Raw genomic sequence first — 11,517 nt, forward strand, 5'->3', positions numbered from 1 at the left:
GTGTCAGATATACTAATACCCCACCCCATCCATCTGGAAATCTTGGTTCAAGCCCTTTGTTACTGGGTGAAAGATGCCTCTTCTTTGCATTTATTACGATTCTTTCTACACGAGTATCATAATTGGAATAGTATGATTACTCCAAAGAAATCCATTTCCATTTTTTCAAAAAGGAATCAAAGATTTTTCTTATTCCTATATAATTTTCATCGTAGAGCACCCTGATTTACAATCAGCCTGATCTACGAGCACTTCTGATCAAAGATCAGCCTAATCTATGACCACCCTTTCCCCTTTCTCTAATAATAAGGGCGTTAAGCATAGCTCCAACCTATACAAGGGGCAAGCCAAAACCAGCGGAAGGCTTGGCTTGAAAGCTTACCTTTTTATTATTCAAAGGGGAGCTTCTTCTTTTTATTATTCTAATTTTTATACTAAAAAACAAGGTGCTTAACGCCCTACTCCCCAACAACTACAAGGGTGCTTGCTTGCTGGCATCAAAGCCCTTCATTATTATTAGTAAGATGGGGCGGAGGGCGCACAACCCCTTCTCTGCTCCTTTCCTGAGCCTTTCCCTGATCTACGACCACCCTGCCTGTCCTTCTCTATTTTGAGGGATCCCTCATATTGAGGATTCCAGGCTTCCCGGACTCATAACAGACGGCTAGGAACAAAAAGAGGGTCAATAGTCTCTGCCGTTGCAGGTCCTTCTTCTTCCGCTGAGACGACCCTTTTTCTTTTTTGTTTTGTTTGTTCACCGCGGCACGAAAGAATGAAGGCAAGGTCTGTAGGAAATGGCGTAACCCCACTCTAAAAGTAGTTCGATTCCCCTCGGGGAGGTTGAAAAAGCCCTTCACAAGAGGAGCAAAAATAAGAAGAATTGTCAAGGTTGTCGGCATTTCCGCACCCGGCTCAGCTCAAGGTGTAATCCAAGCAAAGTGAGAAGAGCAGGCGAAAGCAAGGGAGGATCCCCAGTGACATCCTCAAGTCAACGAGTTAGGAGCTCATACCGGGTAGGAAAGCAGGGAATAGAAGAAGTTGCAATTGCTCCTGCTGGAGAATCTGGTCTTTGAGAAGGAGCTGCATGTGCTCTTGTTCGAGAATCCGCATCCCGTCGAATCAGCTGTGAGGGTGAAAAGGGTTTACGACGAATAGGCTCTTTGATGGGGCATTATCGGGTAACTAGAAATTTCATAAGAGAAGAGAGATGGGATCGTAGGTCGGATCGTAGGGTAGATTCAGTCCCTCCCAGTGGATTGCTTTTGTACGTCTCTTTATTCATTGAGATTGGGTTTGTGTTCATTGTACTTCCGTAGAGTACAAGATCGAAAATCAAAGAATTTGGTTCACTGTCTTTCTTCATTCAAGTAAGATAGTTGATCAAGATACCTCCGTGTAAAGACAGGAACTCATAAAACAACGTTGCCAAATACTAAACTAACGTGCCATAAGGCCTTTTATTAGCGATTTAACGCGTGTTAAAGTTGCCTGATGTTATAAGGTACTTGAAGCTCTCTTATGAGCTTCTTAACACCCCGAATCCTCATTCTAAGGGCTATTCTCATCGCTACAACAACAGTTCTATCACTATAGGTAGTAGAGTACCTATAAGAAACAACATGCGATTAAAGGCTGTTTTACGATGACTATTGCCTTTAAGGAGTTATAGGTAAATAACTCAAACAACTAATGCATATTTATTAAGGTCAAGTCCTTACTCTATTCCTTCCTAAAGTCAGGAATTGTGGACTTTGATTTATACTATTTTGCTACTATTCAATGGTTAAGTCCTTATTCTATTCCTTCCTAAAGTCAGGAATAGCGGACTTAGATTTATACGATTAACTATATGATTAAAGTCAAGTCCTTATTCTATTCCTTCCTCGTAGTCAGGAATAGCGGACTTGCTTCTTACTCCTATGCATTTCAAAAGCTGAAGACCAGTAAGCAGCTGAAAAGCCGTTGCGCGCTAGCGCGCGCAACTTGGTATTAATTAGTTTTTCAGCTCCTCAAGGCAAGTCAGTTGCGTGGGTAAAGATGGGCGAGATGCGTAGGTAGATGAGCCATATGCACAGGTAGAAGAGCCATATGCGTAGGTATGGGCGATATGTGCAGTAGGTTGTTATATGTGACACTGCCTTAGTCTCGAAGACCTACTCTCCCCTCGCTATTCAGAGCAAGATGCGCATAGCGAGACTGAATCATTCTTAGGAAAGCGTTCAAGTTGCTAATTTTTTGGAAAATATATGGGAATGACTACCGCGATTGAGGTGAGGTGCGAAAGATAAATTATTAATTTTAACCTCTATCACAAGCAAGATTTAAAATATTTGTAAATACGAATATATATATATATATATCAGTATTTGAATTTTACAAATGTAGTGGAAATATCAAATGAATATCACTTCAAATAATAATAAAATATATAAAAATATATATATTAAATTTATTTTTTGATATAGGTATGGTTAAAGAGAAAAATATCAAATAAGCAAAGATTTGTCGGTATTAATAATTTATTATTTATCTAATCAAATTAATTTTAATTTATAAAATACTTGAACTTTTTTTATATTTTAGTATTTTTTGAGTAAATTTAAATTTTTAAATATTTTAAAATAAAACATTCAAAATTTAAATAAAATTAAAATAATCAATATAAAAATTTAAAAGTGAAGTGAATGATGATGCATAAATGAATTTTTAATATTTATATTTTTAATATTTAATTATCATATAATTGATATTAAAAAATACTTGTTAAGAAAATTATAACGTGGTTGTTAAATGTTTATTAATTAATTTATTTATTTTTTAATAATAAACTTTAAGATATTTATTATGTACATCTATTAACAAATAGAGAAATGGTTTAATGGTAACCAAATTTGAACCTAAACCTTTTGGTCTGGGTTCGAATCTTAACAGTAGCAAATTAGTGATTTTTTTTCCCACACTCAATTTTTTTCGTCGATATTTCACCCCCAAACTGATATATTGTTGATATTTCAGTGATATTATCGAAATTTTTTCAAAATTCCCACTGATCGATAATTGCTGTCCAATATCGTGTTGGACACCATCGATATTTGATATGTCGGTGATATTTTACCAAAAAAAACCGAAATTTTAATTCTTAATCACAAGTCAATCATCAAGTCTTCTAACATTATTTATTTATTCAAAGAATAACACATATATACATCTCAGTATTTTGGGCATTTGCTATCCTCAAAATAGGGATTTAGAAAAAAAAAAAAAATCCACCAATTTTAAGAGCATGTCTAATATCATTTCTTATGATTTTCTAACTCTTTGCCATTCATTTTATCACTCTTTTATTTTGTGTCGTAGGTTTGAATCCTACCTAAGAATCTTTCATCTATCCTAGATATTATTCAATTAAAAAAAAATTGATAATTTCTAAATTTATGATATTTTTATACATTAAATCAAAGTTATTTTTTAAAAATAATTTTAATTTAAATATTAAAGTCATATTTTTTAAAAGTCATGTATATTTAAAAGGGTAAATTTTACTTATTTTTCTTTTGTTTCATGTTAAATATACTTAATAATTCATTAAAAATTAATCAAATTTATCAAGGTATGCATATGTCACATAGGCTTGTTTTATTAGAAGCTATATATATATATATATATATATATATATATATATATATATATATATATATATATATATATATATATATATATATATATATATATATATATATATATTTTAGGAAATGAATAAAATCTTAACATAATGAGAGGAATTCTACCAAAATGGGAAGCCTTGAATAGAGTCTGCACAAACATGGGTAGCATTGAATTGAATTGAATCCTTGCAATTGAATGGAATTACTTGTAGTGATCTTCACAATGCAACGTTAGTCCAGGCTTTCGGTACTTCTTAGCATAAATTTCATATCATAATTGAAATACCATTCTAGGCAATTCTATACAACAATGGGACTTCTTTGGAAGATACTTTTTTTTTTTAATAGATTTATAAACTCTTAATCGTGGATTTCATACTTCCTAGTGTAACTTATCTATGTTTTAGAAACATAAGAAGACTAACAATTTTTCATCAAATGAGAAACAAGTTTTATTTAAATAAATTTATTAAAAAATATCAAATATCAAATTTATCCCTATTTTTATTAAAAATATTTTAAAATCATATAATTTAAAATCTATCACACAAGAAGAGTAACTAAAAATAGAAGTTAAAAGTAAGGATAATAATGAGACGGATTTTTTTGGATATCAACTTTATTCCTAATGAGAGGAGTTTGAAATTTAATTAAACGAGTTAGGAGTGAGTTTGATTTTTTTTTTTTTAAACCCTGGATAGGTTTGAAGTGGGTTTTGGTATTGTCTTTTCTCTCGAATTTTTCAAAAACCAAACATAGTCTAAGACTATGTTTCCTTTTTGAAAAATTTGAGAAAAAATGCAAAGAAAAAAAAATAAAATAGAAAAAATAGGAGAAAAAAAAAATATGAAGGAACATAAAAAAAATGAATTTAAGGTCAATAAATTATTTTTATACTCTACTTTAAGCTCATTAGATTTATTTTAACTATTGGATATACAAATTAAATAATTTAAATATACCTAAGTTTTTAACTAATTTCAATTATATTTAATTTTTTTATTTTTCATAATACAATCAAATATGAAATTTTTTTTTTTTTTTTTCCCTTTCCCATGCTTCTCATGAACTATACTAAACATAATGTAAAGAACTTTTTTTAGTAGATGGAAAGAAGAAAAAGATAATAATAATAATAAAAAGTTCACATTTAATAGATTTTTTTCATATTTATTTTCTAATCAACAAGAAAAGTTTAAAAAGTTTTAAATGAATATCTTTCTATTCTGAATTTGGTCAAAAATAAAAAGTTAGAAGTACCTTTTTATTAAGTTGGTGATGATCCAAAGAAATGACGGCTCAAGAACTACATTCAAAATTGTAGTGACTTAAAGCTTTGTTTGGTTAAAAAAAATAGAAGGAATAGAAAATAGAGAGAAAAAGTAAAAAAAATTATATATATATATATATATATATATATATATATATATATATAATTTGTTGATCACAAGGAGTGATGTTTTCAACAGGATTAACAAATTCAAAAAGAATTTCCCTATCAAAAAGCTTTGTTCTTATACCTTGATTATCTACCCACAAGGGATAAATAGAGCTTAAGAAGGGTATTCCTAGGAGGGCTTACATGTTGAGAGAGAAAGAAGAGAGAAGGGAGAGTATAAGCTTGGGAGAGATTTCAAATCTAAAATTCTAGGTGCTTACAAATGAGGATCAAGCCTCCTTAAATAGCCAAAAAGAGGGGACAAAACACTGTTTGCCTTTTGACTAACTGCCATGAATAGTAATCTCGTGCATGAATAGTGAATAGTGAAATTCACTTTTCCACCGAATACCACCGAAAAACCCACTTTCGGCTGAGAAGACTTCTGACAGGCTGCTTTAGACTGTGTAGTCACATGCTTGCTGCTTTTGGTGCTGAAATTGCAAAGCTGTAAAATATTCTTGTTGGAAGACATAAGGCTGATGATTACTTAGATATTCTTATTGGAGGAAGGATTCCTTCACAGTCGTCACCATTGTCTGGAAGGTAGCTCGTTGAATCATCAGATTCTGCATAAGAATTTTCTTGGGAAAAGCTTGTAACTGTTGCTTTTTGAGGAGAAACTGAGACATATCATCATTGGCTAAGACTTGTGTGGGGTTCTTGAGGAAATACTGCTTAACTGCATCAATAGATGCATCATTTTTCAAGGCATCCCACCATTTAGTTTTAAAAGTCCTTCCCAGAGATGGAAAGACTGTTGATTCATCTGTAATGATAATATAGTCCCACTGGACTATCCAAGCAAGGCCAAATTTGCTGAAAAAGAATAGTAAAGGGGGAAAAGCTAAAAGTTCTCTGGGGATATCAAAAGAACTTCTGAATAGCTCAAAGCCATCCAGGATGGGCTTAGGAAGAATCTTAATAGTCGGACCATAATAAGTCCACCAATTGTAGAACCAAAATGGGAAAGAGGAAAGCTGATTCTTATATGGAAAATAGGATATCCATGAATGATGGAAGTCCCTATTCTGGATCAGAAAAGCATTAAACCATGCTCTCTGATAATCTCAATAATTAAAAAACCTTGGCTTTGATGGTTCAGAAAATTCCCTTGAAAGATTAGGATTTCCACCCCATTGCTTGACAGTAAGAATCTTATAGATATGGCAGGTGGAGAATGCCAAGCCCATATTGCTGAATTTATCAGCGTTATGCTTAATTTTAACAGAACCAGTTTCTGTAAGGACTGCTTCATAAAACTCTCTTGTTTTTAAAATATCACCAGAGGGATAATGAAAATTTTCTTGAAAAGCTTTTGCAGCAATCTCTCTGGGGTTTTCAGAGAAAAATTCTCTTTCAATAACCAAAAGAGGTTGATTTAAATCATTTTGCCAATATCTTGATTTTGTTGAAAGAGGTGTGGGGTTGGCAGCCACCATAATTTGCTTGTTTGAAAAAGAGGAGCTTGATGCTAATTCCTTTTGAGAGGGATTAGCCTTAGTGACTTGCTTGAAGGTCTGGGACCTTGAAATGGCTGGGTACTGGGTGGCCTTGACTGGATTAGTTGGATCAGAATGATCATAGTACAAGGTCATCATCTTGTTAGGCATAGGGTTAGAAGAATGAAGCCTTGCTGAGCCCTGCCGGTTGAGCCGTGGATAGGCGTTTGTTAGGCTGTAAAAGGGTTGGGGTGACGTCTCATAAGGTTTGTCAATCTGCTATTAGGCTCTAGATCAAAACCCTAAAATGAGTTCAATTTTCAGAACCATGTCTAGGAGATCCAGTGATTCTTAAGATGCTGTTGTAAACAGTGAAGAAATCAATTATCCTAAGATCCAAAATGATTTAGATGATTGGAAGTTACCCAAGGTGTCTAATCAAGAAATTTATAAGAAAGGAACCTTTAAGTTCTTCACAGATTATACCATCAAGACCTCTGAAATGACAGTCAACTTAGAGCAAGACGACCAAGTCATAAGACTTCTAGATAACAGATCCATTGAAAAGCATAAGAAAGATGGCTATAACTTCATACACTTTGGTATGATTCAAGTAGCAGCTAAGCCTTTGACAAGATTAGGTTTAAACACCTCTATTGACAAGATTAGGTTTAAACACTTTGGTATGATTCGAGATTCTATTATAGGCGCAGTCCAAGCTGGACTGAATGATGGCCCAGTTTATTTCCAGTGTTATCCTAACTTCACAGTTAGAATAAGAGATGCAGACATCTTAGATTCTATTGTCCTGCATATTAAGACCCATGACTTTAAGATCAAACTAGGAAACAGTCCTGTTTCTATTATAACCAGGTTTGCCTACAAGAGCATGAACACAAGCGTTGGATTTGGGGCTCTTTGCACCAGTCCTAAGAGTGAGACCACTTACTTTCACTCAGATATGCTAGATAAGTCAAATTTCATCATCCCTAAGAAGATCTTGTGGAAAGATGTTGAGTTTCCTGAAAATTGGCATTTTGCTAATGTTGTTCCAACCATTGCACTGCGATCTGAAAGCATTAAACAAATTGATCAATATCCTGATGGAGGAGGAGAACTGGTTTTCTCCAACTCTTTCAGACATTCTAGCAGCCCTAGAGTTTCAGTTTATGAACCCTCTAAAGCTTCAAGCTCTTCTATCCCATTTAGAACCTCTAAGGAAGAAAATAGTTCCAGCTCAGGAAATCCTAAGAATATTAAGCTAACAGGTGTTAGAAGTCACACCAACATGGCTAGACCATTTTACACAGAGGAAAATGAGTCTACTCAGGAATCCCAATAGGATGAGTCCCCTGTTATGTCTCCTACCTATTCCCAGATGATTAATACTATAAGCCTAAGTGATGAGGACTTTGAGATCAACAAGGATCTCTTAAGAAAGGACTTCTATTCTGAAGTCAATAAGCAAAGAAATGATTGGTTCTTTAACACTATCCCTAAAGTCATTAGAGCCATTTACCAAGAAGAATTCTATGCCTACTTAGGACAAGAAAAGAAAAATATTAAGTTTTGGATTTGGTTTGAACTCTTCAAACAAGAGGAATATCTGGATTATCCTTATAAGCGTGAGAGCACTGATAAAATTAAGTCTTTCGAATTTTCTAAGGAATTTTAGGAAAATCCCTAAATCAACCAGACTTTTGTTAATAGGATTAATCAGAAGATTAAGGATAGTCTTGTTGCCCCCTTGACTGTCCAGCCTCATAAGAGAATCAATATGGTTAAAGGTGATATTAGTTCAGAAGAAGAAGTTGATGAACTAATTAAGATGTTTGAGGAACCCCATAATCAAATTATTTCAAAAGATATTAACAACTTGGAAGCCTTTAAGACTAGGAATTACTATCCTAGACCTACATTTCCTGACATGCAGTTTGAGGAAAGAAATCAGTATACTCAAGCCTCATACACCAGTGGCACTATCTATGAATGGAACATAGACGGTATGATCGAGTATAACATACTCACTAAGCTTCAAGAAATGACCATGGTAAGTACAACCTATAAATTAAACAATAGACTGCCAGATCATGCTGTAGCTCAGACCATGGTTGCTGGGTTTACAGGTCAGCTTAAGGGTTGGTGGGATAATTATCTCACTTTTGATGATAGAAATAGTATCCTAAAAGCCTATAGGATTAATGAGAATAGTGAAGTTGTTAAGGACGAAGATGGCCAAGATATAGAGGATGCAGTGGCTACTCTAATCTACTCAATATCCAAGCACTTTATTGGAGATCCTGCAAAAATTAAAGATAAAACTGCAGATCTCTTAACCAACCTGAAGTGTCCCAAGCTTCATGATTTTAGGTGGTATAAGGAAGTCTTCCTAACCAAAGTCATGCTAAGATCAGATTGTAACCAGTCTTTTTGGAAAGAAAAATTCATCTCAGGATTACCCAAGCTTTTCTCTGAGAGAATTAGGATTAAGATAAGTGAACAGTATAATGGTCAAATCCCTTATGATAAGCTAACCTATGGTGAGATTATAAGCATTGTCACAACTGAAGGGATTAAGTTGTGCAATGACTTCAAGCTTAAGCAACAAATGAAGAATGAACAAAAAATCTACAAGAATGAATTTGGATCATTCTATAGCCAGTTTGGTTTCAGCCAAAAGGAAACTATGCCTCCCTCTAAGCAAAAGCCAAGCAGGAAGCCTAGCAAAGATAAGTTCTACCACAGTAAGAGAGGTACCTATGACAACTATAGGATGAATGATACTAAGCAGTCAAGACACGTCCAAAGAAGGGTCAACAAAGATACCCAGAAAAAGGTAGAAACTCCTTTAGATGTCAAGCCAATTATCTGTTTTAAATGTGGCAAAGTTGGCCATTATAAAAAAGATTGTAGAGTTAAGCAAAAGATTAATAACTTAAGTGTCTCAGATGACCTAAAAAATATGTTTTGTAAGGTAATGTTAAACTCCATAGATTCTGAATCAAGGACTGATTCAAATAATGAAGATGACATTAATCAACTAGACATTAGTAGTGAAATTTCTAGCCAATCTTCTAGTGACCAAGCAGAATGTATTAAAGTCAATATATAAAAGATAAAATAATTTAATAATATATAAATTTTTAATTAATTTTAATTATATTTATTTATTATTTTTTTTTTTTATGGAACTACTAAATTTGAGAAAACAATTTTTTTAATAATTTTATTTTCTTTCCTTGTATTTTCCAAAATCATAAACTTTTAGGATAGTGCACGTACCTCAACCTCATAGAATTGAATGAATAATTCTTCCATAATTCTACTGTAATTTTCTTGGCGTCGAACCACCAACTTGGCAAGTTCACTCACCTCACAACAAAATAGAAGTCACAACTTGGCAACTTGGTAAGAAGATATTTCATGTTTGAATTGACAGCCGTACTTATTGACTTTGCAAGCTCTTGCTTGTGGAGAAGTCGCAAGGAATCTTGTCAATTGTAATAGAAATTCTGTAGATTTTTTGCATGTCTGTCTGGTAAATACAGGCCTGGGAACTCCTTTCATATCCGCCTTGGAGCTCAGGACTAGTTCCTTTCAGTGGAAGAGACATTATTTTCTTATCTGTCGTGATAGTAATTGAGGAAGACTTTTGTAGAGTTTCGTTTTTTTCGATGGACCCTAAAAAACAATTAAGAGTGGTGGGATCACTCTTATTTATTATGGTAGTGATTGAGAAGGCCCTCGGAAGACTCAAAGACATGTCATTGATATAAAATCCATTCATTTTTAATAAATTTTCAATCTTCAATTTATATTTCAATAACTTAAAATTTACATGTTAAATAATTGCTAACATCACCTTATTAAAAAGGGTTACAAATAAAATAAAATACATAAATACTTTTATATTTTTAAATTAAAGAACATAATTATTGTTTTCACAAAAGAAACTCAAAATATTATTTTTTTAATCCAAAATTAGATAAAATTACAGGCTTTAATAGGTTCCGTAATTGTTGTATTTGGAACCAAAGGGTGAAGATTTATCACAAATATAAATGTCCCAAAATTGTAGAAGTAATGAGTGAAGTTTAAATAAATAAAAGGTATATATGATTCATATGAACTTCTTAATCACTCAAAAAATGGCAAATTACTAATGATGTTTAAAAAAATAAAAGAATGTTAATCTCTTAATTAATGTATTAATATTCATAATAATAAAAGAAATATAACCAACAAAAAACCTTAAATAATATATTAATTATCATAGCAAATTCTTCTTAATATATTAATTATCAAAGAAAAACTCTTATCGATTTCTTTGATCATTTCATACATTAGTCTAAATTTTGAAAGAAAAAAAAAATCTTCATAACACATTTTAAATAAGTTATTTAAAAATTATTTCAACCATTAAAAAAAAGTAAAGTTAAGAAGAAAAAAAAATATTAGATAATGGTGTATAAAATAAATTGAAGAAAATAGTTAAAAAGTGAAGAGAGAGTAAATAGATATTACAAAAGTGAAAATTGTAACATAGTATGTGCCATGACGAAAGACGATAATAATTGGGTGTCTTATCACCGAACACGCCGTTCAGTTTTTAGTTTTCATATTAACAATAAATATGAAGATAATACGAATTAATTAATATAATAATTTTAAAATTTTAAAATAATAAAATGCATAGATATGTAAATTAAATATAATTTTTTTTTTTATATTTAAATATTATATAAATTTTATTTAATAAAATTTGATATATTAATATATATATATATATATATATATATATATATATATATATTTATAATTTAAATATAAATTATATATTTATGATATGAGGTTTGATAGAGTCCGATTACCGACAATATTGACAATAATCACACAAAGAAAGTTGCATTTTTTTATTTTTTATTTGTTCTCGCGGAGTTTGAGCCACTTGGTGCAGCGGAAAATATACGGG

General features: G+C 32.1%; 1 protein-coding gene across 1 annotated transcript in view; it reads left to right on the top strand.

The window, feature by feature from the left end:
• LOC100241278 (putative leucine-rich repeat receptor-like serine/threonine-protein kinase At2g19230) overlaps window positions 1-11,517 on the top strand; it is a 70,444-nt gene that overhangs the window by 27,020 nt on the left and 31,907 nt on the right. The window lies entirely within an intron of this gene.

The sequence above is a fragment of the Vitis vinifera genome, chromosome 9 (genome assembly GCF_030704535.1).
Source record: "Vitis vinifera cultivar Pinot Noir 40024 chromosome 9, ASM3070453v1".
NCBI classification, from domain to species: domain Eukaryota; kingdom Viridiplantae; phylum Streptophyta; class Magnoliopsida; order Vitales; family Vitaceae; genus Vitis; species Vitis vinifera.